Consider the following 25,045-nt stretch of genomic DNA (forward strand, 5'->3'; position numbering starts at 1 on the left):
GGGCAAATCAATAACAAAAAAAAATATGAAAGCAAATAAATAAAAGGATAATAGGAAAATGCTTGAATTGACGCTTAAAATGAATTTCGGTCTAGAAAAGCCACACTGCTTCGCAGGACGGGGTAGTTTAAAAGAATAAAGCGAAAGGAATATGGCGGGTGCGATCATACCAGCACTAATGCACCGGATCCCATCAGAACTTCGAAATTAAGCGTGTTTGGGCGAGAGTAGTACTTGGATTGGTGACCGCCTGGGAAGTCCTCGTGTTGCACCCCTCTCTTTTTTGTTTCGAAATCCAAATTTCCTATTCGTTCTTTATCCTGTAGTAATTTAGCTCCGTCGGAACAATTGCTTAATATTTTGCATCTTGTCGAAGCGTGAAGGAGGATCTGAAGGCGCGAGACAAATCAGGAACGGTACGGCTCGATCAAAGCCCGGATCGTCGCTCAAATTTGTCGGCGCAAATGTATCAGCGCAAGCGTGAATGATTGATTTCATGATAATTTAGAGTTGCGGGATGATGGAAAAAAACAGGGGGCAAATCAATAACAAAAAAAAATATGAAAGCAAATAAATAAAAGGATAATAGGAAAATGCTTGAATTGACGCTTAAAATGAATTTCGGTCTAGAAAAGCCACACTGCTTCGCAGGACGGGGTAGTTTAAAAGAATAAAGCGAAAGGAATATGGCGGGTGCGATCATACCAGCACTAATGCACCGGATCCCATCAGAACTTCGAAATTAAGCGTGTTTGGGCGAGAGTAGTACTTGGATTGGTGACCGCCTGGGAAGTCCTCGTGTTGCACCCCTCTCTTTTTTGTTTCGAAATCCAAATTTCCTATTCGTTCTTTATCCTGTAGTAATTTAGCTCCGTCGGAACAATTGCTTAATATTTTGCATCTTGTCGAAGCGTGAAGGAGGATCTGAAGGCGCGAGACAAATCAGGAACGGTACGGCTCGATCAAAGCCCGGATCGTCGCTCAAATTTGTCGGCGCAAATGTATCAGCGCAAGCGTGAATGATTGATTTCATGATAATTTAGAGTTGCGGGATGATGGAAAAAAACAGGGGGCAAATCAATAACAAAAAAAAATATGAAAGCAAATAAATAAAAGGATAATAGGAAAATGCTTGAATTGACGCTTAAAATGAATTTCGGTCTAGAAAAGCCACACTGCTTCGCAGGACGGGGTAGTTTAAAAGAATAAAGCGAAAGGAATATGGCGGGTGCGATCATACCAGCACTAATGCACCGGATCCCATCAGAACTTCGAAATTAAGCGTGTTTGGGCGAGAATAGTACTTGGATTGGTGACCCCCTGGGAAGTCCTCGTGTTGCACCCCTCTCTTTTTTGTTTCGAAATCCAAATTTCCTATTCATTCTTTATCCAGTAGTAATTTAGCTCCGTCGGAACGATTGCTTAATATTTTGCTTCTTGTCGAAGTGGGAAGGAGGATCTGAAGGCGCGAGACAAATCAGGAACGGTACGGCTCGATCAAAGCCCGGATCGTCGCTCAAATTTGTCGGCGCAAATGTATCAGCGCAAGCGTGAAGGATTGATTTCATGATAATTTAGAGTTGCGGGATGATGGAAAAAAACAGGGGGCAAATCAATATAAAAAAAATTATGAAAGCAAATAAATAAAAGGATAATAGGAAAATGCTTGAATTGACGCTTAAAATGAATTTCGGTTTAGAAAAGCCACACTGCTTCGCAGGACGGGGTAGTTTAAAAGAATAAAGCGAAAGGAATATGGCGAGTGCGATCATACCAGCTCTAATGCACCGGATCCCATCAGAACTTTGAAATTAAGCGTGTTTGGGCGAGAGTAGTACTTGGATTGGTGACCCCCTGGGAAGTTCTCGTGTTGCACCCCTCTCTTTTTTGTTTCGAAATCCAAATTTCCTATTCGTTCTTTATCCTGTAGTAATTTAGCTCCGTCGGAACGATTGCTTAATATTTTGCTTCTTGTCGAAGCGTGAAGGAGGATCTGAAGGCGCGAGACAAATCAGGAACGGTACGGCTCGATCAAAGCCCGGATCGTCGCTCAAATTTGTCGGCGCAAATGTATCAGCGCAAGCGTGAATGATTGATTTCATGATAATTTAGAGTTGCGGGATGATGGAAAAAAACAGGGGGCAAATCAATAACAAAAAAAAATATGAAAGCAAATAAATAAAAGGATAATAGGAAAATGCTTGAATTGACGCTTAAAATGAATTTCGGTCTAGAAAAGCCACACTGCTTCGCAGGACGGGGTAGTTTAAAAGAATAAAGCGAAAGGAATATGGCGGGTGCGATCATACCAGCACTAATGCACCGGATCCCATCAGAACTTCGAAATTAAGCGTGTTTGGGCGAGAATAGTACTTGGATTGGTGACCCCCTGGGAAGTCCTCGTGTTGCACCCCTCTCTTTTTTGTTTCGAAATCCAAATTTCCTATTCGTTCTTTATCCAGTAGTAATTTAGCTCCGTCGGAACGATTGCTTAATATTTTGCTTCTTGTCGAAGTGGGAAGGAGGATCTGAAGGCGCGAGACAAATCAGGAACGGTACGGCTCGATCAAAGCCCGGATCGTCGCTCAAATTTGTCGGCGCAAATGTATCAGCGCAAGCGTGAAGGATTGATTTCATGATAATTTAGAGTTGCGGGATGATGGAAAAAAACAGGGGGCAAATCAATATAAAAAAAATTATGAAAGCAAATAAATAAAAGGATAATAGGAAAATGCTTGAATTGACGCTTAAAATGAATTTCGGTTTAGAAAAGCCACACTGCTTCGCAGGACGGGGTAGTTTAAAAGAATAAAGCGAAAGGAATATGGCGAGTGCGATCATACCAGCACTAATGCACCGGATCCCATCAGAACTTTGAAATTAAGCGTGTTTGGGCGAGAGTAGTACTTGGATTGGTGACCCCCTGGGAAGTTCTCGTGTTGCACCCCTCTCTTTTTTGTTTCGAAATCCAAATTTCCTATTCGTTCTTTATCCTGTAGTAATTTAGCTCCGTCGGAACGATTGCTTAATATTTTGCTTCTTGTCGAAGCGTGATGGAGGATCTGAAGGCGCGAGACAAATCAGGAACGGTACGGCTCGATCAAAGCCCGGATCGTCGCTCAAATTTGTCGGCGCAAATGTATCAGCGCAAGCGTGAATGATTGATTTCATGATAATTTAGAGTTGCGGGATGATGGAAAAAAACAGGGGGCAAATCAATAACAAAAAAAAAATATGAAAGCAAATAAATAAAAGGATAATAGGAAAATGCTTGAATTGACGCTTAAAATGAATTTCGGTCTAGAAAAGCCACACTGCTTCGCAGGACGGGGTAGTTTAAAAGAATAAAGCGAAAGGAATATGGCGGGTGCGATCATACCAGCACTAATGCACCGGATCCCATCAGAACTTCGAAATTAAGCGTGTTTGGGCGAGAATAGTACTTGGATTGGTGACCCCCTGGGAAGTCCTCGTGTTGCACCCCTCTCTTTTTTGTTTCGAAATCCAAATTTCCTATTCGTTCTTTATCCAGTAGTAATTTAGCTCCGTCGGAACGATTGCTTAATATTTTGCTTCTTGTCGAAGTGGGAAGGAGGATCTGAAGGCGCGAGACAAATCAGGAACGGTACGGTTCGATCAAAGCCCGGATCGTCGCTCAAATTTGTCGGCGCAAATGTATCAGCGCAAGCGTGAAGGATTGATTTCATGATAATTTAGAGTTGCGGGATGATGGAAAAAAACAGGGGGCAAATCAATAACAAAAAAAAATATGAAAGCAAATAAACAAAAGGGTAAGAGAAAAATGCTTGAATTGACGCTTAAAATGAATTTCGGTCTAGAAAAGCCACACTGCTTCGCAGGACGGGGTAGTTTAAAAGAATAAAGCGAAAGGAATATGGCGGGTGCGATCATACCAGCACTAATGCACCGGATCCCATCAGAACTTCGAAATTAAGCGTGTTTGGGCGAGAGTAGTACTTGGATTGGTGACCCCCTGGGAAGTCCTCGTGTTGCACCCCTCTCTTTTTTGTTTCGAAATCCAAATTTCCTATTCGTTCTTTATCCAGTAGTAATTTAGCTCCGTCGGAACGATTGCTTAATATTTTGCTTCTTGTCGAAGTGTGAAGGAGGATCTGAAGGCGCGAGACAAATCAGGAACGGTACGGCTCGATCAAAGCCCGGATCGTCGCTCAAATTTGTCGGCGCAAATGTATCAGCGCAAGCGTGAATGATTGATTTCATGTTAATTTAGAGTTGCGGGATGATGGAAAAAAACAGGGGGCAAATCAATAACAAAAAAAAATATGAAAGCAAATAAATAAAAGGATAATAGGAAAATGCTTGAATTGACGCTTAAAATGAATTTCGGTCTAGAAAAGCCACACTGCTTCGCAGGACGGGGTAGTTTAAAAGAATAAAGCGAAAGGAATATGGCGGGTGCGATCATACCAGCACTAATGCACCGGATCCCATCAGAACTTCGAAATTAAGCGTGTTTGGGCGAGAGTAGTACTTGGATTGGTGACCCCCTGGGAAGTCCTCGTGTTGCACCCCTCTCTTTTTTGTTTCGAAATCCAAATTTCCTATTCGTTCTTTATCCAGTAGTAATTTAGCTCCGTCGGAACGATTGCTTAATATTTTGCTTCTTGTCGAAGTGTGAAGGAGGATCTGAAGGCGCGAGACAAATCAGGAACGGTACGGCTCGATCAAAGTCCGGATCGTCGCTCAAATTTGTCGGCGCAAATGTATCAGCGCAAGCGTGAAGGATTGATTTCATGTTAATTTAGAGTTGCGGGATGATGGAAAAAAACAGGGGGCAAATCAATAACAAAAAAAAAATATGAAAGCAAATAAATAAAAGGATAATAGGAAAATGCTTGAATTGACGCTTAAAATGAATTTCGGTCTAGAAAAGCCACACTGCTTCGCAGGACGGGGTAGTTTAAAAGAATAAAGCGAAAGGAATATGGCGGGTGCGATCATACCAGCACTAATGCACCGGATCCCATCAGAACTTCGAAATTAAGCGTGTTTGGGCGAGAATAGTACTTGGATTGGTGACCCCCTGGGAAGTCCTCGTGTTGCACCCCTCTCTTTTTTGTTTCGAAATCCAAATTTCCTATTCGTTCTTTATCCAGTAGTAATTTAGCTCCGTCGGAACGATTGCTTAATATTTTGCTTCTTGTCGAAGTGGGAAGGAGGATCTGAAGGCGCGAGACAAATCAGGAACGGTACGGTTCGATCAAAGCCCGGATCGTCGCTCAAATTTGTCGGCGCAAATGTATCAGCGCAAGCGTGAAGGATTGATTTCATGATAATTTAGAGTTGCGGGATGATGGAAAAAAACAGGGGGCAAATCAATAACAAAAAAAAATATGAAAGCAAATAAACAAAAGGGTAAGAGAAAAATGCTTGAATTGACGCTTAAAATGAATTTCGGTCTAGAAAAGCCACACTGCTTCGCAGGACGGGGTAGTTTAAAAGAATAAAGCGAAAGGAATATGGCGGGTGCGATCATACCAGCACTAATGCACCGGATCCCATCAGAACTTCGAAATTAAGCGTGTTTGGGCGAGAGTAGTACTTGGATTGGTGACCCCCTGGGAAGTCCTCGTGTTGCACCCCTCTCTTTTTTGTTTCGAAATCCAAATTTCCTATTCGTTCTTTATCCAGTAGTAATTTAGCTCCGTCGGAACGATTGCTTAATATTTTGCTTCTTGTCGAAGTGTGAAGGAGGATCTGAAGGCGCGAGACAAATCAGGAACGGTACGGCTCGATCAAAGTCCGGATCGTCGCTCAAATTTGTCGGCGCAAATGTATCAGCGCAAGCGTGAAGGATTGATTTCATGTTAATTTAGAGTTGCGGGATGATGGAAAAAAATAGGGGGCAAATCAATAACAAAAAAAAATATGAAAGCAAATAAATAAAAGGATAATAGGAAAATGCTTGAATTGACGCTTAAAATGAATTTCGGCCTAGAAAAGCCACACTGCTTCGCAGGACGGGGTAGTTTAAAAGAATAAAGCGAAAGGAATATGGCGGGTGCGATCATACCAGCACTAATGCACCGGATCCCATCAGAACTTCGAAATTAAGCGTGTTTGGGCGAGAATAGTACTTGGATTGGTGACCCCCTGGGAAGTCCTCGTGTTGCACCCCTCTCTTTTTTGTTTCGAAATCCAAATTTCCTATTCGTTCTTTATCCAGTAGTAATTTAGCTCCGTCGGAACGATTGCTTAATATTTTGCTTCTTGTCGAAGTGGGAAGGAGGATCTGAAGGCGCGAGACAAATCAGGAACGGTACGGTTCGATCAAAGCCCGGATCGTCGCTCAAATTTGTCGGCGCAAATGTATCAGCGCAAGCGTGAAGGATTGATTTCATGATAATTTAGAGTTGCGGGATGATGGAAAAAAACAGGGGGCAAATCAATAACAAAAAAAAATATGAAAGCAAATAAACAAAAGGGTAAGAGAAAAATGCTTGAATTGACGCTTAAAATGAATTTCGGTCTAGAAAAGCCACACTACTTCGCAGGACGGGGTAGTTTAAAAGAATAAAGCGAAAGGAATATGGCGGGTGCGATCATACCAGCACTAATGCACCGGATCCCATCAGAACTTCGAAATTAAGCATGTTTGGGCGAGAGTAGTACTTGGATTGGTGACCCCCTGGGAAGTCCTCGTGTTGCACCCCTCTCTTTTTTGTTTCGAAATCCAAATTTCCTATTCGTTCTTTATCCAGTAGTAATTTAGCTCCGTCGGAACGATTGCTTAATATTTTGCTTCTTGTCGAAGTGTGAAGGAGGATCTGAAGGCGCGAGACAAATCAGGAACGGTACGGCTCGATCAAAGTCCGGATCGTCGCTCAAATTTGTCGGCGCAAATGTATCAGCGCAAGCGTGAAGGATTGATTTCATGTTAATTTAGAGTTGCGGGATGATGGAAAAAAATAGGGGGCAAATCAATAACAAAAAAAAATATGAAAGCAAATAAATAAAAGGATAATAGGAAAATGCTTGAATTGACGCTTAAAATGAATTTCGGCCTAGAAAAGCCACACTGCTTCGCAGGACGGGGTAGTTTAAAAGAATAAAGCGAAAGGAATATGGCGGGTGCGATCATACCAGCACTAATGCACCGGATCCCATCAGAACTTCGAAATTAAGCGTGTTTGGGCGAGAGTAGTACTTGGATTGGTGACCGCCTGGGAAGTCCTCGTGTTGCACCCCTCTCTTTTTTGTTTCGAAATCCAAATTTCCTATTCGTTCTTTATCCTGTAGTAATTTAGCTCCGTCGGAACAATTGCTTAATATTTTGCATCTTGTCGAAGCGTGAAGGAGGATCTGAAGGCGCGAGACAAATCAGGAACGGTACGGCTCGATCAAAGCCCGGATCGTCGCTCAAATTTGTCGGCGCAAATGTATCAGCGCAAGCGTGAATGATTGATTTCATGATAATTTAGAGTTGCGGGATGATGGAAAAAAACAGGGGGCAAATCAATAACAAAAAAAAATATGAAAGCAAATAAATAAAAGGATAATAGGAAAATGCTTGAATTGACGCTTAAAATGAATTTCGGTCTAGAAAAGCCACACTGCTTCGCAGGACGGGGTAGTTTAAAAGAATAAAGCGAAAGAAATATGGCGGGTGCGATCATACCAGCACTAATGCACCGGATCCCATCAGAACTTCGAAATTAAGCGTGTTTGGGCGAGAGTAGTACTTGGATTGGTGACCCCCTGGGAAGTCCTCGTGTTGCACCCCTCTCTTTTTTGTTTCGAAATCCAAATTTCCTATTCGTTCTTTATCCTGTAGTAATTTAGCTCCGTCGGAACGATTGCTTAATATTTTGCTTCTTGTCGAAGTGTGAAGGAGGATCTGAAGGCGCGAGACAAATCAGGAACGGTACGGTTCGATCAAAGCCCGGATCGTCGCTCAAATTTGTCGGCGCAAATGTATCAGCGCAAGCGTGAAGGATTGATTTCATGATAATTTAGAGTTGCGGGATGATGGAAAAAAACAGGGGGCAAATCAATAACAAAAAAAAATATGAAAGCAAATAAACAAAAGGGTAAGAGAAAAATGCTTGAATTGACGCTTAAAATGAATTTCGGTCTAGAAAAGCCACACTGCTTCGCAGGACGGGGTAGTTTAAAAGAATAAAGCGAAAGGAATATGGCGGGTGCGATCATACCAGCACTAATGCACCGGATCCCATCAGAACTTCGAAATTAAGCGTGTTTGGGCGAGAGTAGTACTTGGATTGGTGACCCCCTGGGAAGTCCTCGTGTTGCACCCCTCTCTTTTTTGTTTCGAAATCCAAATTTCGTATTCGTTCTTTATCCTGTAGTAATTTAGCTCCGTCGGAACGATTGCTTAATATTTTGCTTCTTGTCGAAGGGTGAAGGAGGATCTGAAGGCGCGAGACAAATCAGGAACGGTACGGCTCGATCAAAGCCCGGATCGTCGATCAAATTTGTCGGCGCAAATGTATCAGCGCAAGCGTGAAGGATTGATTTCATGATAATGTAGAGTTGCGGGATGATGGAAAAAAACAGGGGGCAAATCAATAACAAAAAAAATTACGAAAGCAAATAAATAAAAGGATAATAGGAAAATGCTTGAATTGACGCTTAAAATGAATTTCGGTCTAGAAAAGCCACACTGCTTCGCAGGACGGGGTAGTTTAAAAGAATAAAGCGAAAGGAATATGGCGGGTGCGATCATACCAGCACTAATGCACCGGATCTCATCAGAACTTCGAAATTAAGCGTGTTTGGGCGAGAGTAGTACTTGGATTGGTGACCCCCTGGGAAGTCCTCGTGTTGCACCCCTCTCTTTTTTGTTTCGAAATCCAAATTTCCTATTCGTTCTTTATCCTGTAGTAATTTAGCTCCGTCGGAACGATTGCTTAATATTTTGCTTCTTGTCGAAGCGTGAAGGAGGATCTGAAGGCGCGAGACAAATCAGGAACGGTACGGCTCGATCAAAGCCCGGATCGTCGCTCAAATTTGTCGGCGCAAATGTATCAGCGCAAGCGTGAAGGATTGATTTCATGATAATTTAGAGTTGCGGGATGATGGAAAAAAACAGGGGGCAAATCAATAACAAAAAAAAATATGAAAGCAAATAAACAAAAGGGTAAGAGAAAAATGCTTGAATTGACGCTTAAAATGAATTTCGGTCTAGAAAAGCCACACTGCTTCGCAGGACGGGGTAGTTTAAAAGAATAAAGCGAAAGGAATATGGCGGGTGCGATCATACCAGCACTAATGCACCGGATCCCATCAGAACTTCGAAATTAAGCGTGTTTGGGCGAGAGTAGTACTTGGATTGGTGACCCCCTGGGAAGTCCTCGTGTTGCACCCCTCTCTTTTTTGTTTCGAAATCCAAATTTCCTATTCGTTCTTTATCCAGTAGTAATTTAGCTCCGTCGGAACGATTGCTTAATATTTTGCTTCTTGTCGAAGTGTGAAGGAGGATCTGAAGGCGCGAGACAAATCAGGAACGGTACGGCTCGATCAAAGTCCGGATCGTCGCTCAAATTTGTCGGCGCAAATGTATCAGCGCAAGCGTGAAGGATTGATTTCATGTTAATTTAGAGTTGCGGGATGATGGAAAAAAACAGGGGGCAAATCAATAACAAAAAAAAAATATGAAAGCAAATAAATAAAAGGATAATAGGAAAATGCTTGAATTGACGCTTAAAATGAATTTCGGTCTAGAAAAGCCACACTGCTTCGCAGGACGGGGTAGTTTAAAAGAATAAAGCGAAAGGAATATGGCGGGTGCGATCATACCAGCACTAATGCACCGGATCCCATCAGAACTTCGAAATTAAGCGTGTTTGGGCGAGAATAGTACTTGGATTGGTGACCCCCTGGGAAGTCCTCGTGTTGCACCCCTCTCTTTTTTGTTTCGAAATCCAAATTTCCTATTCGTTCTTTATCCAGTAGTAATTTAGCTCCGTCGGAACGATTGCTTAATATTTTGCTTCTTGTCGAAGTGGGAAGGAGGATCTGAAGGCGCGAGACAAATCAGGAACGGTACGGTTCGATCAAAGCCCGGATCGTCGCTCAAATTTGTCGGCGCAAATGTATCAGCGCAAGCGTGAAGGATTGATTTCATGATAATTTAGAGTTGCGGGATGATGGAAAAAAACAGGGGGCAAATCAATAACAAAAAAAAATATGAAAGCAAATAAACAAAAGGGTAAGAGAAAAATGCTTGAATTGACGCTTAAAATGAATTTCGGTCTAGAAAAGCCACACTGCTTCGCAGGACGGGGTAGTTTAAAAGAATAAAGCGAAAGGAATATGGCGGGTGCGATCATACCAGCACTAATGCACCGGATCCCATCAGAACTTCGAAATTAAGCGTGTTTGGGCGAGAGTAGTACTTGGATTGGTGACCCCCTGGGAAGTCCTCGTGTTGCACCCCTCTCTTTTTTGTTTCGAAATCCAAATTTCCTATTCGTTCTTTATCCAGTAGTAATTTAGCTCCGTCGGAACGATTGCTTAATATTTTGCTTCTTGTCGAAGTGTGAAGGAGGATCTGAAGGCGCGAGACAAATCAGGAACGGTACGGCTCGATCAAAGTCCGGATCGTCGCTCAAATTTGTCGGCGCAAATGTATCAGCGCAAGCGTGAAGGATTGATTTCATGTTAATTTAGAGTTGCGGGATGATGGAAAAAAATAGGGGGCAAATCAATAACAAAAAAAAATATGAAAGCAAATAAATAAAAGGATAATAGGAAAATGCTTGAATTGACGCTTAAAATGAATTTCGGCCTAGAAAAGCCACACTGCTTCGCAGGACGGGGTAGTTTAAAAGAATAAAGCGAAAGGAATATGGCGGGTGCGATCATACCAGCACTAATGCACCGGATCCCATCAGAACTTCGAAATTAAGCGTGTTTGGGCGAGAGTAGTACTTGGATTGGTGACCGCCTGGGAAGTCCTCGTGTTGCACCCCTCTCTTTTTTGTTTCGAAATCCAAATTTCCTATTCGTTCTTTATCCTGTAGTAATTTAGCTCCGTCGGAACAATTGCTTAATATTTTGCATCTTGTCGAAGCGTGAAGGAGGATCTGAAGGCGCGAGACAAATCAGGAACGGTACGGCTCGATCAAAGCCCGGATCGTCGCTCAAATTTGTCGGCGCAAATGTATCAGCGCAAGCGTGAATGATTGATTTCATGATAATTTAGAGTTGCGGGATGATGGAAAAAAACAGGGGGCAAATCAATAACAAAAAAAAATATGAAAGCAAATAAATAAAAGGATAATAGGAAAATGCTTGAATTGACGCTTAAAATGAATTTCGGTCTAGAAAAGCCACACTGCTTCGCAGGACGGGGTAGTTTAAAAGAATAAAGCGAAAGAAATATGGCGGGTGCGATCATACCAGCACTAATGCACCGGATCCCATCAGAACTTCGAAATTAAGCGTGTTTGGGCGAGAGTAGTACTTGGATTGGTGACCCCCTGGGAAGTCCTCGTGTTGCACCCCTCTCTTTTTTGTTTCGAAATCCAAATTTCCTATTCGTTCTTTATCCTGTAGTAATTTAGCTCCGTCGGAACGATTGCTTAATATTTTGCTTCTTGTCGAAGTGTGAAGGAGGATCTGAAGGCGCGAGACAAATCAGGAACGGTACGGTTCGATCAAAGCCCGGATCGTCGCTCAAATTTGTCGGCGCAAATGTATCAGCGCAAGCGTGAAGGATTGATTTCATGATAATTTAGAGTTGCGGGATGATGGAAAAAAACAGGGGGCAAATCAATAACAAAAAAAAATATGAAAGCAAATAAACAAAAGGGTAAGAGAAAAATGCTTGAATTGACGCTTAAAATGAATTTCGGTCTAGAAAAGCCACACTGCTTCGCAGGACGGGGTAGTTTAAAAGAATAAAGCGAAAGGAATATGGCGGGTGCGATCATACCAGCACTAATGCACCGGATCCCATCAGAACTTCGAAATTAAGCGTGTTTGGGCGAGAGTAGTACTTGGATTGGTGACCCCCTGGGAAGTCCTCGTGTTGCACCCCTCTCTTTTTTGTTTCGAAATCCAAATTTCGTATTCGTTCTTTATCCTGTAGTAATTTAGCTCCGTCGGAACGATTGCTTAATATTTTGCTTCTTGTCGAAGGGTGAAGGAGGATCTGAAGGCGCGAGACAAATCAGGAACGGTACGGCTCGATCAAAGCCCGGATCGTCGATCAAATTTGTCGGCGCAAATGTATCAGCGCAAGCGTGAAGGATTGATTTCATGATAATGTAGAGTTGCGGGATGATGGAAAAAAACAGGGGGCAAATCAATAACAAAAAAAATTACGAAAGCAAATAAATAAAAGGATAATAGGAAAATGCTTGAATTGACGCTTAAAATGAATTTCGGTCTAGAAAAGCCACACTGCTTCGCAGGACGGGGTAGTTTAAAAGAATAAAGCGAAAGGAATATGGCGGGTGCGATCATACCAGCACTAATGCACCGGATCTCATCAGAACTTCGAAATTAAGCGTGTTTGGGCGAGAGTAGTACTTGGATTGGTGACCCCCTGGGAAGTCCTCGTGTTGCACCCCTCTCTTTTTTGTTTCGAAATCCAAATTTCCTATTCGTTCTTTATCCTGTAGTAATTTAGCTCCGTCGGAACGATTGCTTAATATTTTGCTTCTTGTCGAAGCGTGAAGGAGGATCTGAAGGCGCGAGACAAATCAGGAACGGTACGGCTCGATCAAAGCCCGGATCGTCGCTCAAATTTGTCGGCGCAAATGTATCAGCGCAAGCGTGAAGGATTGATTTCATGATAATTTAGAGTTGCGGGATGATGGAAAAAAACAGGGGGCAAATCAATAACAAAAAAAAATATGAAAGCAAATAAATAAAAGGATAATAGGAAAATGCTTGAATTGACGCTTAAAATGAATTTCGGTCTAGAAAAGCCACACTGCTTCGCAGGACGGGGTAGTTTAAAAGAATAAAGCGAAAGGAACATGGCGGGTGCGATCATACCAGCACTAATGCACCGGATCCCATCAGAACTCCGAAGTTAAGCATGCTTGGGCGAGAGTAGTACTAGGATGGGTGACCCCCTGGGAAGTCCTCTTGTTGCACCCCTTTCTTTTTTGTTTCGAAATTCAAATTTTCTAGTCGTTCTTTATCCTGTAGTAATTTAGGTCCTTCGGAACGATTGCTTTATATTTTGCTTCTTCTCGAAGCATGAAGGCGGATCTGAAGCGAGACAAATCAGGAACGGTACGGCTCGATCAAAGCCCGAATCGTCGCTCAAATTTGTCGGCGCAAATGTATCAGCGCAAGCGTGAAGGATTGATTTCATGATAATTTAGAGTTGCGGGATGATGGAAAAAAACAGGGGGCAAATCAATATAAAAAAAATTATGAAAGCAAATAAATAAAAGGATAATAGGAAAATGCTTGAATTGACGCTTAAAATGAATTTCGGTTTAGAAAAGCCACACTGCTTCGCAGGACGGGGTAGTTTAAAAGAATAAAGCGAAAGGAATATGGCGGGTGCGATCATACCAGCACTAATGCACCGGATCCCATCAGAACTTCGAAATTAAGCGTGTTTGGGCGAGAGTAGTACTTGGATTGGTGACCCCCTGGGAAGTCCTCGTGTTGCACCCCTCTCTTTTTTGTTTCGAAATCCAAATTTCCTATTCGTTCTTTATCCTGTAGTAATTTAGCTCCGTCGGAACGATTGCTTAATATTTTGCTTCTTGTCGAAGCGTGAAGGAGGATCTGAAGGCGCGAGACAAATCAGGAACGGTACGGCTCGATCAAAGCCCGGATCGTCGCTCAAATTTGTCGGCGCAAATGTATCAGCGCAAGCGTGAAGGATTGATTTCATGATAATTTAGAGTTGCGGGATGATGGAAAAAAACAGGGGGCAAATCAATAACAAAAAAAAATATGAAAGCAAATAAATAAAAGGATAATAGGAAAATGCTTGAATTGACGCTTAAAATGAATTTCGGTCTAGAAAAGCCACACTGCTTCGCAGGACGGGGTAGTTTAAAAGAATAAAGCGAAAGAAATATGGCGGGTGCGATCATACCAGCACTAATGCACCGGATCCCATCAGAACTTCGAAATTAAGCGTGTTTGGGCGAGAGTAGTACTTGGATTGGTGACCCCCTGGGAAGTTCTCGTGTTGCACCCCTCTCTTTTTGTTTCGAAATCCAAATTTCCTATTCGTTCTTTATCCTGTAGTAATTTAGCTCCGTCGGAACGATTGCTTAATATTTTGCTTCTTGTCGAAGCGTGAAGGAGGATCTGAAGGCGCGAGACAAATCAGGAACGGTACGGCTCGATCAAAGCCCGGATCGTCGCTCAAATTTGTCGGCGCAAATGTATCAGCGCAAGCCTGAATGATTGATTTCATAATAATTTAGAGTTGCAGGATGATGGAAAAAAATAGGGGGCAAATCAATAACAAAAAAAAAATATGAAAGCAAATAAATAAAAGGATAATAGGAAAATGCTTGAATTGACGCTTAAAATGAATTTCGGTCTAGAAAAGCCACACTGCTTCGCAGGACGGGGTAGTTTAAAAGAATAAAGCGAAAGGAATATGGCGGGTGCGATCATACCAGCACTAATGCACCGGATCCCATCAGAACTTCGAAATTAAGCGTGTTTGGGCGAGAGTAGTACTTGGATTGGTGACCCCCTGGGAAGTCCTCGTGTTGCACCCCTCTCTTTTTTGTTTCGAAATCCAAATTTCCTATTCGTTCTTTATCCAGTAGTAATTTAGCTCCGTCGGAACGATTGCTTAATATTTTGCTTCTTGTCGAAGTGTGAAGGAGGATCTGAAGGCGCGAGACAAATCAGGAACGGTACGGCTCGATCAAAGCCCGGATCGTCGCTCAAATTTGTCGGCGCAAATGTATCAGCGCAAGCGTGAAGGATTGATTTCATGTTAATTTAGAGTTGCGGGATGATGGAAAAAAACAGGGGGCAAATCAATAACAAAAAAAAATATGAAAGCAAATAAATAAAAGGATAATAGGAAAATGCTTGAATTGACGCTTAAAATGAATTTCGGCCTAGAAAAGCCACACTGCTTCGCAGGACGGGGTAGTTTAAAAGAATAAAGCGAAAGGAATATGGCGGGTGCGATCATACCAGCACTAATGCACCGGATCCCATCAGAACTTCGAAATTAAGCGTGTTTGGGCGAGAGTAGTACTTGGATTGGTGACCCCCTGGGAAGTTCTCGTGTTGCACCCCTCTCTTTTTTGTTTCGAAATCCAAATTTCCTATTCGTTCTTTATCCAGTAGTAATTTAGCTCCGTCGGAACGATTGCTTAATATTTTGCTTCTTGTCGAAGTGTGAAGGAGGATCTGAAGGCGCGAGACAAATCAGGAACGGTACGGCTCGATCAAAGCCCGGATCGTCGCTCAAATTTGTCGGCGCAAATGTATCAGCGCAAGCGTGAAGGATTGATTTCATGTTAATTTAGAGTTGCGGGATGATGGAAAAAAACAGGGGGCAAATCAATAACAAAAAAAAATATGAAAGCAAATAAATAAAAGGATAATAGGAAAATGCTTGAATTGACGCTTAAAATGAATTTCGGTCTAGAAAAGCCACACTGCTTCGCAGGACGGGGTAGTTTAAAAGAATAAAGCGAAAGGAATATGGCGGGTGTGATCATACCAGCACTAAAGCACCGGATCCCATCAGAACTTCGAAATTAAGCGTGTTTGGGCGAGAGTAGTACTTGGATTGGTGACCGCCTGGGAAGTCCTCGTGTTGCACCCCTCTCTTTTTTGTTTCGAAATCCAAATTTCCTATTCGTTCTTTATCCTGTAGTAATTTAGCTCCGTCGGAACGATTGCTTAATATTTTGCTTCTTGTCGAAGCGTGAAGGAGGATCTGAAGGCGCGAGACAAATCAGGAACGGTACGGCTCGATCAAAGCCCGGATCGTCGCTCAAATTTGTCGGCGCAAATGTATCAGCGCAAGCGTGAAGGATTGATTTCATGATAATTTAGAGTTGCGGGATGATGGAAAAAAACAGGGGGCAAATCAATAACAAAAAAAAATATGAAAGCAAATAAATAAAAGGATAATAGGAAAATGCTTGAATTGACGCTTAAAATGAATTTCGGTCTAGAAAAGCCACACTGCTTCGCAGGACGGGGTAGTTTAAAAGAATAAAGCGAAAGAAATATGGCGGGTGCGATCATACCAGCACTAATGCACCGGATCCCATCAGAACTTCGAAATTAAGCGTGTTTGGGCGAGAGTAGTACTTGGATTGGTGACCCCCTGGGAAGTTCTCGTGTTGCACCCCTCTCTTTTTGTTTCGAAATCCAAATTTCCTATTCGTTCTTTATCCTGTAGTAATTTAGCTCCGTCGGAACGATTGCTTAATATTTTGCTTCTTGTCGAAGCGTGAAGGAGGATCTGAAGGCGCGAGACAAATCAGGAACGGTACGGCTCGATCAAAGCCCGGATCGTCGCTCAAATTTGTCGGCGCAAATGTATCAGCGCAAGCGTGAAGGATTGATTTCATGTTAATTTAGAGTTGCGGGATGATGGAAAAAAACAGGGGGCAAATCAATAACAAAAAAAAATATGAAAGCAAATAAATAAAAGGATAATAGGAAAATGCTTGAATTGACGCTTAAAATGAATTTCGGTCTAGAAAAGCCACACTGCTTCGCAGGACGGGGTAGTTTAAAAGAATAAAGCGAAAGGAATATGGCGGGTGTGATCATACCAGCACTAATGCACCGGATCCCATCAGAACTTCGAAATTAAGCGTGTTTGGGCGAGAGTAGTACTTGGATTGGTGACCGCCTGGGAAGTCCTCGTGTTGCACCCCTCTCTTTTTTGTTTCGAAATCCAAATTTCCTATTCGTTCTTTATCCTGTAGTAATTTAGCTCCGTCGGAACGATTGCTTAATATTTTGCTTCTTGTCGAAGCGTGAAGGAGGATCTGAAGGCGCGAGACAAATCAGGAACGGTACGGCTCGATCAAAGCCCGGATCGTCGCTCAAATTTGTCGGCGCAAATGTATCAGCACAAGCGTGAATGATTGATTTCATGATAATTTAGAGTTGCGGGATGATGGAAAAAAACAGGGGGCAAATCAATAACAAAAAAAAATGTGAAAGCAAATAAATAAAAGGATAATAGGAAAATGCTTGAATTGACGCTTAAAATGAATTTCGGTCTAGAAAAGCCACACTGCTTCGCAGGACGGGGTAGTTTAAAAGAATAAAGCGAAAGAAATATGGCGGGTGCGATCATACCAGCACTAATACACCGGATCCCATCAGAACTTCGAAATTAAGCGTGTTTGGGCGAGAGTAGTACTTGGATTGGTGACCCCCTGGGAAGTCCTCGTGTTGCACCCCTCTCTTTTTTGTTTCGAAATCCAAATTTCCTATTCGTTCTTTATCCTGTAGTAATTTAGCTCCGTCGGAACGATTGCTTAATATTTTGCTTCTTGTCGAAGTGTGAAGGAGGATCTGAAGGCGCGAGACAAATCAGGAACGGTACGGTTCGATCAAAGACCGGATCGTCGCTCAAATTTGTCGGCGCAAATGTATCAGCGCAAGCGTGAAGGATTGATTTCATGATAATTTAGAGTTGCGGGATGATGGAAAAAAATAGGGGGCAAATCAATAACAAAAAAAAATATGAAAGCAAATAAACAAAAGGGTAAGAGAAAAATGCTTGAATTGACGCTTAAAATGAATTTCGGTCAAGAAAAGCCACACTGCTTCGCAGGACGGGGTAGTTTAAAAGAATAAAGCGAAAGGAATATGGCGGGTGCGATCATACCAGCACTAATGCACCGGATCCCATCAGAACTTCGAAATTAAGCGTGTTTGGGCGAGAGTAGTACTTGGATTGGTGACCCCCTGGGAAGTCCTCGTGTTGCACCCCTCTCTTTTTTGTTTCGAAATCCAAATTTCGTATTCGTTCTTTATCCTGTAGTAATTTAGCTCCGTCGGAACGATTGCTTAATATTTTGCTTCTTGTCGAAGGGTGAAGGAGGATCTGAAGGCGCGAGACAAATCAGGAACGGTACGGCTCGATCAAAGCCCGGATCGTCGATCAAATTTGTCGGCGCAAATGTATCAGCGCAAGCGTGAAGGATTGATTTCATGATAATGTAGAGTTGCGGGATGATGGAAAAAAACAGGGGGCAAATCAATAACAAAAAAAATTACGAAAGCAAATAAATAAAAGGATAATAGGAAAATGCTTGAATTGACGCTTAAAATGAATTTCGGTCTAGAAAAGCCACACTGCTTCGCAGGACGGGGTAGTTTAAAAGAATAAAGCGAAAGGAATATGGCGGGTGCGATCATACCAGCACTAATGCACCGGATCCCATCAGAACTTCGAAATTAAGCGTGTTTGGGCGAGAGTAGTACTTGGATTGGTGACCCCCTGGGAAGTCCTCGTGTTGCACCCCTCTCTTTTTTGTTTCGAAATCCAAATTTCCTATTCGTTCTTTATCCAGTAGTAATTTAGCTCCGTCGGAACGATTGCTTAATATTTTGCTTCTTGTCGAAGTGTGAAGAAGGATCTGAAGGCGCGAGACAAATCAGGAACGGTACGGCTCGATCAAAGCCCGGATCGTCGCTCAAATTTGTCGGCGCAAATGTATCAGCGCAAGCGTGAATGATTGATTTCATGATAATTTAGAGTTGCGGGATGATGGAAAAAAACAGGGGGCAAATCAATAACAAAAAAAAATACGAAAGCAAATAAATAAAAGGATAATAGGAAAATGCTTGAATTGACGCTTAAAATGAATTTCGGTCTAGAAAAGCCACACTGCTTCGCAGGACGGGGTAGTTTAAAAGAATAAAGCGAAAGAAATATGGCGGGTGCGATCATACCAGCACTAATGCACCGGATCCCATCAGAACTTCGAAATTAAGCGTGTTTGGGCGAGAGTAGTACTTGGATTGGTGACCCCCTGGGAAGTCCTCGTGTTGCACCCCTCTCTTTTTTGTTTCGAAATCCAAATTTCCTATTCGTTCTTTATCCTGTAGTAATTTAGCTCCGTCGGAACGATTGCTTAATATTTTGCTTCTTGTCGAAGCGTGAAGGAGGATCTGAAGGCGCGAGACAAATCAGGAACGGTACGGCTCGATCAAAGCCCGGATCGTCGCTCAAATTTGTCGGCGCAAATGTATCAGCGCAAGCGTGAATGATTGATTTCATGATAATTTAGAGTTGCGGGATGATGGAAAAAAACAGGGGGCAAATCAATAACAAAAAAAAATATGAAAGCAAATAAATAAAAGGATAATAGGAAAATGCTTGAATTGACGCTTAAAATGAATTTCGGTCTAGAAAAGCCACACTGCTTCGCAGGACGGGGTAGTTTAAAAGAATAAAGCGAAAGAAATATGGCGGGTGCGATCATACCAGCACTAATACACCGGATCCCATCAGAACTTCGAAATTAAGCGTGTTTGGGCGAGAGTAGTACTTGGATTGGTGACCCCCTGGGAAGTCCTCGTGTTGCACCCCTCTCTTTTTTGTTTCGAAATCCAAATTTCCTATTCGTTCTTTATCCTGTAGTAATTTAGCTCCGTCGGAACGATTGCTTAATATTTTGCTTCTTGTCGAAGTGTGAAGGAGGATCTGAAGGCGCGAGACAAATCAGGAACGGTACGGTTCGATCAAAGACCGGATCGTCGCTCAAATTTGTCGGCGCAAATGTATCAGCGCAAGCGTGAAGGATTGATTTCATGATAATTTAGAGTTGCGGGATGATGGAAAAAAATAGGGGGCAAATCAATAACAAAAAAAAATATGAAAGCAAATAAACAAAAGGGTAAGAGAAAAATGCTTGAATTGACGCTTAAAATGAATTTCGGTCTAGAAAAGCCACACTGCTTCGCAGGACGGGGTAGTTTAAAAGAATAAAGCGAAAGGAATATGGCGGGTGCGATCATACCAGCACTAATGCACCGGATCCCATCAGAACTTCGAAATTAAGCGTGTTTGGGCGAGAGTAGTACTTGGATTGGTGACCCCCTGGGAAGTCCTCGTGTTGCACCCCTCTCTTTTTTGTTTCGAAATCCAAATTTCGTATTCGTTCTTTATCCTGTAGTAATTTAGCTCCGTCGGAACGATTGCTTAATATTTTGCTTCTTGTCGAAGGGTGAAGGAGGATCTGAAGGCGCGAGACAAATCAGGAACGGTACGGCTCGATCAAAGCCCGGATCGTCGATCAAATTTGTCGGCGCAAATGTATCAGCGCAAGCGTGAAGGATTGATTTCATGATAATGTAGAGTTGCGGGATGATGGAAAAAAACAGGGGGCAAATCAATAACAAAAAAAATTACGAAAGCAAATAAATAAAAGGATAATAGGAAAATGCTTGAATTGACGCTTAAAATGAATTTCGGTCTAGAAAAGCCACACTGCTTCGCAGGACGGGGTAGTTTAAAAGAATAAAGCGAAAGGAATATGGCGGGTGCGATCATACCAGCACTAATGCACCGGATCCCATCAGAACTTCGAAATTAAGCGTGTTTGGGCGAGAGTAGTACTTGGATTGGTGACCCCCTGGGAAGTCCTCGTGTTGCACCCCTCTCTTTTTTGTTTCGAAATCCAAATTTCCTATTCGTTCTTTATCCAGTAGTAATTTAGCTCCGTCGGAACGATTGCTTAATATTTTGCTTCTTGTCGAAGTGTGAAGGAGGATCTGAAGGCGCGAGACAAATCAGGAACGGTACGGTTCGATCAAAGCCCGGATCGTCGCTCAAATTTGTCGGCGCAAATGTATCAGCGCAAGCGTGAAGGATTGATTTCATGATAATTTAGAGTTGCGGGATGATGGAAAAAAACAGGGGGCAAATCAATAACAAAAAAAAATATGAAAGCAAATAAACAAAAGGGTAAAAGAAAAATGCTTGAATTGACGCTTAAAATGAATTTCGGTCTAGAAAAGCCACACTGCTTCGCAGGACGGGGTAGTTCAATAGAATAAAGCGAAAGGAATATGGCGGGTGCGATCATACCAGCACTAATGCACCGGATCCCATCAGAACTTCGAAATTAAGCGTGTTTGGGCGAGAGTAGTACTTGGATTGGTGACCCCCTGGGAAGTCCTCGTGTTGCACCCCTCTCTTTTTTGTTTCGAAATCCAAATTTCCTATTCGTTCTTTATCCAGTAGTAATTTAGCTCCGTCGGAACGATTGCTTAATATTTTGCTTCTTGTCGAAGTGTGAAGGAGGATCTGAAGGCGCGAGACAAATCAGGAACGGTACGGCTCGATCAAAGCCCGGATCGTCGCTCAAATTTGTCGGCGCAAATGTATCAGCGCAAGCGTGAAAGATTGATTTCATGTTAATTTAGAGTTGCGGGATGATGGAAAAAAACAGGGGGCAAATCAATAACAAAAAAAAATATGAAAGCAAATAAATAAAAGGATAATAGGAAAATGCTTGAATTGACGCTTAAAATGAATTTCGGTCTAGAAAAGCCACACTGCTTCGCAGGACGGGGTAGTTTAAAAGAATAAAGCGAAAGGAATATGGCGGGTGTGATCATACCAGCACTAATGCACCGGATCCCATCAGAACTTCGAAATTAAGCGTGTTTGGGCGAGAGTAGTACTTGGATTGGTGACCGCCTGGGAAGTCCTCGTGTTGCACCCCTCTCTTTTTTGTTTCGAAATCCAAATTTCCTATTCGTTCTTTATCCTGTAGTAATTTAGCTCCGTCGGAACGATTGCTTAATATTTTGCTTCTTGTCGAAGCGTGAAGGAGGATCTGAAGGCGCGAGACAAATCAGGAACGGTACGGCTCGATCAAAGCCCGGATCGTCGCTCAAATTTGTCGGCGCAAATGTATCAGCGCAAGCGTGAATGATTGATTTCATGATAATTTAGAATTGCGGGATGATGGAAAAAAACAGGGGGCAAATCAATAACAAAAAAAAATATGAAAGCAAATAAATAAAAGGATAATAGGAAAATGCTTGAATTGACGCTTAAAATGAATTTCGGTCTAGAAAAGCCACACTGCTTCGCAGGACGGGGTAGTTTAAAAGAATAAAGCGAAAGAAATATGGCGGGTGCGATCATACCAGCACTAATACACCGGATCCCATCAGAACTTCGAAATTAAGCGTGTTTGGGCGAGAGTAGTACTTGGATTGGTGACCCCCTGGGAAGTCCTCGTCTTGCACCCCTCTCTTTTTTGTTTCGAAATCCAAATTTCCTATTCGTTCTTTATCCAGTAGTAATTTAGCTCCGTCGGAACGATTGCTTAATATTTTGCTTCTTGTCGAAGTGTGAAGGAGGATCTGAAGGCGCGAGACAAATCAGGAACGGTACGGTTCGATCAAAGCCCGGATCGTCGCTCAAATTTGTCGGCGCAAATGTATCAGCGCAAGCGTGAAGGATTGATTTCATGATAATTTAGAGTTGCGGGATGATGGAAAAAAACAGGGGGCAAATCAATAACAAAAAAAAATATGAAAGCAAATAAACAAAAGGGTAAGAGAAAAATGCTTGAATTGACGCTTAAAATGAATTTCGGTCTAGAAAAGCCACACTGCTTCGCAGGACGGGGTAGTTTAAAAGAATAAAGCGAAAGGAATATGGCGGGTGCGATCATACCAGCACTAATGCACCGGATCCCATCAGAACTTCGAAATTAAGCGTGTTTGGGCGAGAGTAGTACTTGGATTGGTGACCCCCTGGGAAGTCCTCGTGTTGCACCCCTCTCTTTTTTGTTTCGAAATCCAAATTTCCTATTCGTTCTTTATCCTGTAGTAATTTAGCTCCGTCGGAACGATTGCTTAATATTTTGCTTCTTGTCGAAGGGTGAAGGAGGATCTGAAGGCGCGAGACAAATCAGGAACGGTACGGCTCGATCAAAGCCCGGATCGTCGATCAAATTTGTCGGCGCAAATGTATCAGCGCAAGCGTGAAGGATTGATTTCATGATAATGTAGAGTTGCGGGATGATGGAAAAAAACAGGGGGCAAATCAATAACAAAAAAAATTACGAAAGCAAATAAATAAAAGGATAATAGGAAAATGCTTGAATTGACGCTTAAAATGAATTTCGGTCTAGAAAAGCCACACTGTTTCGCAGGACGGGGTAGTTTAAAAGAATAAAGCGAAAGGAATATGGCGGGTGCGATCATACCAGCACTAATGCACCGGATCCCATCAGAACTTCGAAATTAAGCGTGTTTGGGCGAGAGTAGTACTTGGATTGGTGACCCCCTGGGAAGTCCTCGTGTTGCACCCCTCTCTTTTTTGTTTCGAAATCCAAATTTCCTATTCGTTCTTTATCCTGTAGTAATTTAGCTCTGTCGGAACGATTGCTTAATATTTTGCTTCTTGTCGAAGCGTGAAGGAGGATCTGAAGGCGCGAGACAAATCAGGAACGGTACGGCTCGATCAAAGCCCGGATCGTCGCTCAAATTTGTCGGCGCAAATGTATCAGCGTAAGCGTGAAGGATTGATTTCATGATAATTTAGAGTTGCGGGATGATGGAAAAAAACAGGGGACAAATCAATAACAAAAAAAAAATATGAAAGCAAATAAATAAAAGGATAATAGGAAAATGCTTGAATTGACGCTTAAAATGAATTTCGGTCTAGAAAAGCCACACTGCTTCGCAGGACGGGGTAGTTTAAAAGAATAAAGCGAAAGGAATATGGCGGGTGCGATCATACCAGCACTAATGCACCGGATCCCATCAGAACTTCGAAATTAAGCGTGTTTGGGCGAGAGTAGTACTTGGATTGGTGACCCCCTGGGAAGTCCTCGTGTTGCACCCCTCTCTTTTTTGTTTCGAAATCCAAATTTCCTATTCGTTCTTTATCCAGTAGTAATTTAGCTCCGTCGGAACGATTGCTTAATATTTTGCTTCTTGTCGAAGTGTGAAGGAGGATCTGAAGGCGCGAGACAAATCAGGAACGGTACGGTTCGATCAAAGCCCGGATCGTCGCTCAAATTTGTCGGCGCAAATGTATCAGCGCAAGCGTGAAGGATTGATTTCATGATAATTTAGAGTTGCGGGATGATGGAAAAAAACAGGGGGCAAATCAATAACAAAAAAAAATATGAAAGCAAATAAACAAAAGGGTAAAAGAAAAATGCTTGAATTGACGCTTAAAATGAATTTCGGTCTAGAAAAGCCACACTGCTTCGCAGGACGGGGTAGTTCAATAGAATAAAGCGAAAGGAATATGGCGGGTGCGATCATACCAGCACTAATGCACCGGATCCCATCAGAACTTCGAAATTAAGCGTGTTTGGGCGAGAGTAGTACTTGGATTGGTGACCCCCTGGGAAGTCCTCGTGTTGCACCCCTCTCTTTTTTGTTTCGAAATCCAAATTTCCTATTCGTTCTTTATCCAGTAGTAATTTAGCTCCGTCGGAACGATTGCTTAATATTTTGCTTCTTGTCGAAGTGTGAAGGAGGATCTGAAGGCGCGAGACAAATCAGGAACGGTACGGCTCGATCAAAGCCCGGATCGTCGCTCAAATTTGTCGGCGCAAATGTATCAGCGCAAGCGTGAAAGATTGATTTCATGTTAATTTAGAGTTGCGGGATGATGGAAAAAAACAGGGGGCAAATCAATAACAAAAAAAAATATGAAAGCAAATAAATAAAAGGATAATAGGAAAATGCTTGAATTGACGCTTAAAATGAATTTCGGTCTAGAAAAGCCACACTGCTTCGCAGGACGGGGTAGTTTAAAAGAATAAAGCGAAAGGAATATGGCGGGTGTGATCATACCAGCACTAATGCACCGGATCCCATCAGAACTTCGAAATTAAGCGTGTTTGGGCGAGAGTAGTACTTGGATTGGTGACCGCCTGGGAAGTCCTCGTGTTGCACCCCTCTCTTTTTTGTTTCGAAATCCAAATTTCCTATTCGTTCTTTATCCTGTAGTAATTTAGCTCCGTCGGAACGATTGCTTAATATTTTGCTTCTTGTCGAAGCGTGAAGGAGGATCTGAAGGCGCGAGACAAATCAGGAACGGTACGGCTCGATCAAAGCCCGG

At 42.5% G+C, this 25,045-nt stretch overlaps 47 non-coding genes across 47 annotated transcripts; all 47 read left to right on the plus strand.

Annotated features, from left to right (window-relative positions):
• The first annotated feature begins 156 nt into the window (after positions 1–156).
• On the plus strand, positions 157–275 carry LOC140022044 (5S ribosomal RNA). Its single transcript, XR_011826026.1, has one exon. It is a non-coding gene; the product is annotated as a 5S ribosomal RNA (ribosomal RNA).
• Positions 276–691: 416 nt separating this feature from the next.
• LOC140022045 (5S ribosomal RNA) lies at positions 692–810 on the plus strand. The gene has a single exon (XR_011826027.1). It is a non-coding gene; the product is annotated as a 5S ribosomal RNA (ribosomal RNA).
• Positions 811–1,226: 416 nt separating this feature from the next.
• On the plus strand, positions 1,227–1,345 carry LOC140023628 (5S ribosomal RNA). The gene has a single exon (XR_011827597.1). It is a non-coding gene; the product is annotated as a 5S ribosomal RNA (ribosomal RNA).
• A 415-nt stretch (positions 1,346–1,760) lies between these two features.
• On the plus strand, positions 1,761–1,879 carry LOC140024918 (5S ribosomal RNA). The gene has a single exon (XR_011828894.1). It is a non-coding gene; the product is annotated as a 5S ribosomal RNA (ribosomal RNA).
• A 416-nt stretch (positions 1,880–2,295) lies between these two features.
• Positions 2,296–2,414, plus strand: LOC140023629 (5S ribosomal RNA). The gene has a single exon (XR_011827598.1). It is a non-coding gene; the product is annotated as a 5S ribosomal RNA (ribosomal RNA).
• Positions 2,415–2,829: 415 nt separating this feature from the next.
• LOC140024404 (5S ribosomal RNA) lies at positions 2,830–2,948 on the plus strand. Its single transcript, XR_011828377.1, has one exon. It is a non-coding gene; the product is annotated as a 5S ribosomal RNA (ribosomal RNA).
• A 417-nt stretch (positions 2,949–3,365) lies between these two features.
• LOC140023630 (5S ribosomal RNA) lies at positions 3,366–3,484 on the plus strand. Its single transcript, XR_011827599.1, has one exon. It is a non-coding gene; the product is annotated as a 5S ribosomal RNA (ribosomal RNA).
• Positions 3,485–3,900: 416 nt separating this feature from the next.
• Positions 3,901–4,019, plus strand: LOC140022562 (5S ribosomal RNA). Its single transcript, XR_011826544.1, has one exon. It is a non-coding gene; the product is annotated as a 5S ribosomal RNA (ribosomal RNA).
• Positions 4,020–4,435: 416 nt separating this feature from the next.
• LOC140022563 (5S ribosomal RNA) lies at positions 4,436–4,554 on the plus strand. Its single transcript, XR_011826545.1, has one exon. It is a non-coding gene; the product is annotated as a 5S ribosomal RNA (ribosomal RNA).
• A 417-nt stretch (positions 4,555–4,971) lies between these two features.
• LOC140023631 (5S ribosomal RNA) lies at positions 4,972–5,090 on the plus strand. The gene has a single exon (XR_011827600.1). It is a non-coding gene; the product is annotated as a 5S ribosomal RNA (ribosomal RNA).
• Positions 5,091–5,506: 416 nt separating this feature from the next.
• Positions 5,507–5,625, plus strand: LOC140022564 (5S ribosomal RNA). Its single transcript, XR_011826546.1, has one exon. It is a non-coding gene; the product is annotated as a 5S ribosomal RNA (ribosomal RNA).
• Positions 5,626–6,041: 416 nt separating this feature from the next.
• Positions 6,042–6,160, plus strand: LOC140023633 (5S ribosomal RNA). The gene has a single exon (XR_011827602.1). It is a non-coding gene; the product is annotated as a 5S ribosomal RNA (ribosomal RNA).
• Positions 6,161–6,576: 416 nt separating this feature from the next.
• Positions 6,577–6,695, plus strand: LOC140024141 (5S ribosomal RNA). The gene has a single exon (XR_011828113.1). It is a non-coding gene; the product is annotated as a 5S ribosomal RNA (ribosomal RNA).
• Positions 6,696–7,111: 416 nt separating this feature from the next.
• Positions 7,112–7,230, plus strand: LOC140022046 (5S ribosomal RNA). The gene has a single exon (XR_011826028.1). It is a non-coding gene; the product is annotated as a 5S ribosomal RNA (ribosomal RNA).
• Positions 7,231–7,646: 416 nt separating this feature from the next.
• LOC140022565 (5S ribosomal RNA) lies at positions 7,647–7,765 on the plus strand. The gene has a single exon (XR_011826547.1). It is a non-coding gene; the product is annotated as a 5S ribosomal RNA (ribosomal RNA).
• A 416-nt stretch (positions 7,766–8,181) lies between these two features.
• LOC140022566 (5S ribosomal RNA) lies at positions 8,182–8,300 on the plus strand. Its single transcript, XR_011826548.1, has one exon. It is a non-coding gene; the product is annotated as a 5S ribosomal RNA (ribosomal RNA).
• A 416-nt stretch (positions 8,301–8,716) lies between these two features.
• LOC140023771 (5S ribosomal RNA) lies at positions 8,717–8,835 on the plus strand. Its single transcript, XR_011827737.1, has one exon. It is a non-coding gene; the product is annotated as a 5S ribosomal RNA (ribosomal RNA).
• A 416-nt stretch (positions 8,836–9,251) lies between these two features.
• On the plus strand, positions 9,252–9,370 carry LOC140022567 (5S ribosomal RNA). The gene has a single exon (XR_011826549.1). It is a non-coding gene; the product is annotated as a 5S ribosomal RNA (ribosomal RNA).
• A 417-nt stretch (positions 9,371–9,787) lies between these two features.
• LOC140023634 (5S ribosomal RNA) lies at positions 9,788–9,906 on the plus strand. The gene has a single exon (XR_011827603.1). It is a non-coding gene; the product is annotated as a 5S ribosomal RNA (ribosomal RNA).
• A 416-nt stretch (positions 9,907–10,322) lies between these two features.
• LOC140022568 (5S ribosomal RNA) lies at positions 10,323–10,441 on the plus strand. Its single transcript, XR_011826550.1, has one exon. It is a non-coding gene; the product is annotated as a 5S ribosomal RNA (ribosomal RNA).
• A 416-nt stretch (positions 10,442–10,857) lies between these two features.
• LOC140022048 (5S ribosomal RNA) lies at positions 10,858–10,976 on the plus strand. The gene has a single exon (XR_011826029.1). It is a non-coding gene; the product is annotated as a 5S ribosomal RNA (ribosomal RNA).
• Positions 10,977–11,392: 416 nt separating this feature from the next.
• On the plus strand, positions 11,393–11,511 carry LOC140022569 (5S ribosomal RNA). Its single transcript, XR_011826551.1, has one exon. It is a non-coding gene; the product is annotated as a 5S ribosomal RNA (ribosomal RNA).
• A 416-nt stretch (positions 11,512–11,927) lies between these two features.
• On the plus strand, positions 11,928–12,046 carry LOC140022570 (5S ribosomal RNA). Its single transcript, XR_011826552.1, has one exon. It is a non-coding gene; the product is annotated as a 5S ribosomal RNA (ribosomal RNA).
• A 416-nt stretch (positions 12,047–12,462) lies between these two features.
• LOC140023772 (5S ribosomal RNA) lies at positions 12,463–12,581 on the plus strand. The gene has a single exon (XR_011827738.1). It is a non-coding gene; the product is annotated as a 5S ribosomal RNA (ribosomal RNA).
• A 416-nt stretch (positions 12,582–12,997) lies between these two features.
• On the plus strand, positions 12,998–13,116 carry LOC140031781 (5S ribosomal RNA). Its single transcript, XR_011835706.1, has one exon. It is a non-coding gene; the product is annotated as a 5S ribosomal RNA (ribosomal RNA).
• A 412-nt stretch (positions 13,117–13,528) lies between these two features.
• Positions 13,529–13,647, plus strand: LOC140022572 (5S ribosomal RNA). The gene has a single exon (XR_011826554.1). It is a non-coding gene; the product is annotated as a 5S ribosomal RNA (ribosomal RNA).
• Positions 13,648–14,063: 416 nt separating this feature from the next.
• LOC140021984 (5S ribosomal RNA) lies at positions 14,064–14,182 on the plus strand. Its single transcript, XR_011825966.1, has one exon. It is a non-coding gene; the product is annotated as a 5S ribosomal RNA (ribosomal RNA).
• A 416-nt stretch (positions 14,183–14,598) lies between these two features.
• LOC140022573 (5S ribosomal RNA) lies at positions 14,599–14,717 on the plus strand. Its single transcript, XR_011826555.1, has one exon. It is a non-coding gene; the product is annotated as a 5S ribosomal RNA (ribosomal RNA).
• A 416-nt stretch (positions 14,718–15,133) lies between these two features.
• Positions 15,134–15,252, plus strand: LOC140021986 (5S ribosomal RNA). Its single transcript, XR_011825968.1, has one exon. It is a non-coding gene; the product is annotated as a 5S ribosomal RNA (ribosomal RNA).
• A 416-nt stretch (positions 15,253–15,668) lies between these two features.
• Positions 15,669–15,787, plus strand: LOC140023295 (5S ribosomal RNA). Its single transcript, XR_011827265.1, has one exon. It is a non-coding gene; the product is annotated as a 5S ribosomal RNA (ribosomal RNA).
• A 416-nt stretch (positions 15,788–16,203) lies between these two features.
• LOC140021987 (5S ribosomal RNA) lies at positions 16,204–16,322 on the plus strand. Its single transcript, XR_011825969.1, has one exon. It is a non-coding gene; the product is annotated as a 5S ribosomal RNA (ribosomal RNA).
• A 415-nt stretch (positions 16,323–16,737) lies between these two features.
• On the plus strand, positions 16,738–16,856 carry LOC140023704 (5S ribosomal RNA). The gene has a single exon (XR_011827672.1). It is a non-coding gene; the product is annotated as a 5S ribosomal RNA (ribosomal RNA).
• Positions 16,857–17,272: 416 nt separating this feature from the next.
• LOC140023259 (5S ribosomal RNA) lies at positions 17,273–17,391 on the plus strand. The gene has a single exon (XR_011827230.1). It is a non-coding gene; the product is annotated as a 5S ribosomal RNA (ribosomal RNA).
• A 416-nt stretch (positions 17,392–17,807) lies between these two features.
• Positions 17,808–17,926, plus strand: LOC140022574 (5S ribosomal RNA). The gene has a single exon (XR_011826556.1). It is a non-coding gene; the product is annotated as a 5S ribosomal RNA (ribosomal RNA).
• Positions 17,927–18,342: 416 nt separating this feature from the next.
• Positions 18,343–18,461, plus strand: LOC140022575 (5S ribosomal RNA). The gene has a single exon (XR_011826557.1). It is a non-coding gene; the product is annotated as a 5S ribosomal RNA (ribosomal RNA).
• Positions 18,462–18,877: 416 nt separating this feature from the next.
• On the plus strand, positions 18,878–18,996 carry LOC140022576 (5S ribosomal RNA). The gene has a single exon (XR_011826558.1). It is a non-coding gene; the product is annotated as a 5S ribosomal RNA (ribosomal RNA).
• A 416-nt stretch (positions 18,997–19,412) lies between these two features.
• On the plus strand, positions 19,413–19,531 carry LOC140023262 (5S ribosomal RNA). The gene has a single exon (XR_011827232.1). It is a non-coding gene; the product is annotated as a 5S ribosomal RNA (ribosomal RNA).
• Positions 19,532–19,947: 416 nt separating this feature from the next.
• Positions 19,948–20,066, plus strand: LOC140022577 (5S ribosomal RNA). The gene has a single exon (XR_011826559.1). It is a non-coding gene; the product is annotated as a 5S ribosomal RNA (ribosomal RNA).
• Positions 20,067–20,482: 416 nt separating this feature from the next.
• LOC140022578 (5S ribosomal RNA) lies at positions 20,483–20,601 on the plus strand. The gene has a single exon (XR_011826560.1). It is a non-coding gene; the product is annotated as a 5S ribosomal RNA (ribosomal RNA).
• Positions 20,602–21,017: 416 nt separating this feature from the next.
• LOC140022579 (5S ribosomal RNA) lies at positions 21,018–21,136 on the plus strand. Its single transcript, XR_011826561.1, has one exon. It is a non-coding gene; the product is annotated as a 5S ribosomal RNA (ribosomal RNA).
• A 416-nt stretch (positions 21,137–21,552) lies between these two features.
• On the plus strand, positions 21,553–21,671 carry LOC140023705 (5S ribosomal RNA). The gene has a single exon (XR_011827673.1). It is a non-coding gene; the product is annotated as a 5S ribosomal RNA (ribosomal RNA).
• Positions 21,672–22,087: 416 nt separating this feature from the next.
• On the plus strand, positions 22,088–22,206 carry LOC140024144 (5S ribosomal RNA). Its single transcript, XR_011828116.1, has one exon. It is a non-coding gene; the product is annotated as a 5S ribosomal RNA (ribosomal RNA).
• Positions 22,207–22,622: 416 nt separating this feature from the next.
• LOC140022580 (5S ribosomal RNA) lies at positions 22,623–22,741 on the plus strand. Its single transcript, XR_011826562.1, has one exon. It is a non-coding gene; the product is annotated as a 5S ribosomal RNA (ribosomal RNA).
• A 416-nt stretch (positions 22,742–23,157) lies between these two features.
• On the plus strand, positions 23,158–23,276 carry LOC140022581 (5S ribosomal RNA). The gene has a single exon (XR_011826563.1). It is a non-coding gene; the product is annotated as a 5S ribosomal RNA (ribosomal RNA).
• A 417-nt stretch (positions 23,277–23,693) lies between these two features.
• On the plus strand, positions 23,694–23,812 carry LOC140022583 (5S ribosomal RNA). Its single transcript, XR_011826565.1, has one exon. It is a non-coding gene; the product is annotated as a 5S ribosomal RNA (ribosomal RNA).
• A 416-nt stretch (positions 23,813–24,228) lies between these two features.
• LOC140022584 (5S ribosomal RNA) lies at positions 24,229–24,347 on the plus strand. The gene has a single exon (XR_011826566.1). It is a non-coding gene; the product is annotated as a 5S ribosomal RNA (ribosomal RNA).
• Positions 24,348–24,763: 416 nt separating this feature from the next.
• On the plus strand, positions 24,764–24,882 carry LOC140023706 (5S ribosomal RNA). The gene has a single exon (XR_011827674.1). It is a non-coding gene; the product is annotated as a 5S ribosomal RNA (ribosomal RNA).
• The last annotated feature ends 163 nt before the right edge of the window (positions 24,883–25,045 follow it).

Source organism: Coffea arabica, chromosome 11e (genome assembly GCF_036785885.1).
Source record: "Coffea arabica cultivar ET-39 chromosome 11e, Coffea Arabica ET-39 HiFi, whole genome shotgun sequence".
Lineage (NCBI taxonomy): Eukaryota > Viridiplantae > Streptophyta > Magnoliopsida > Gentianales > Rubiaceae > Coffea > Coffea arabica.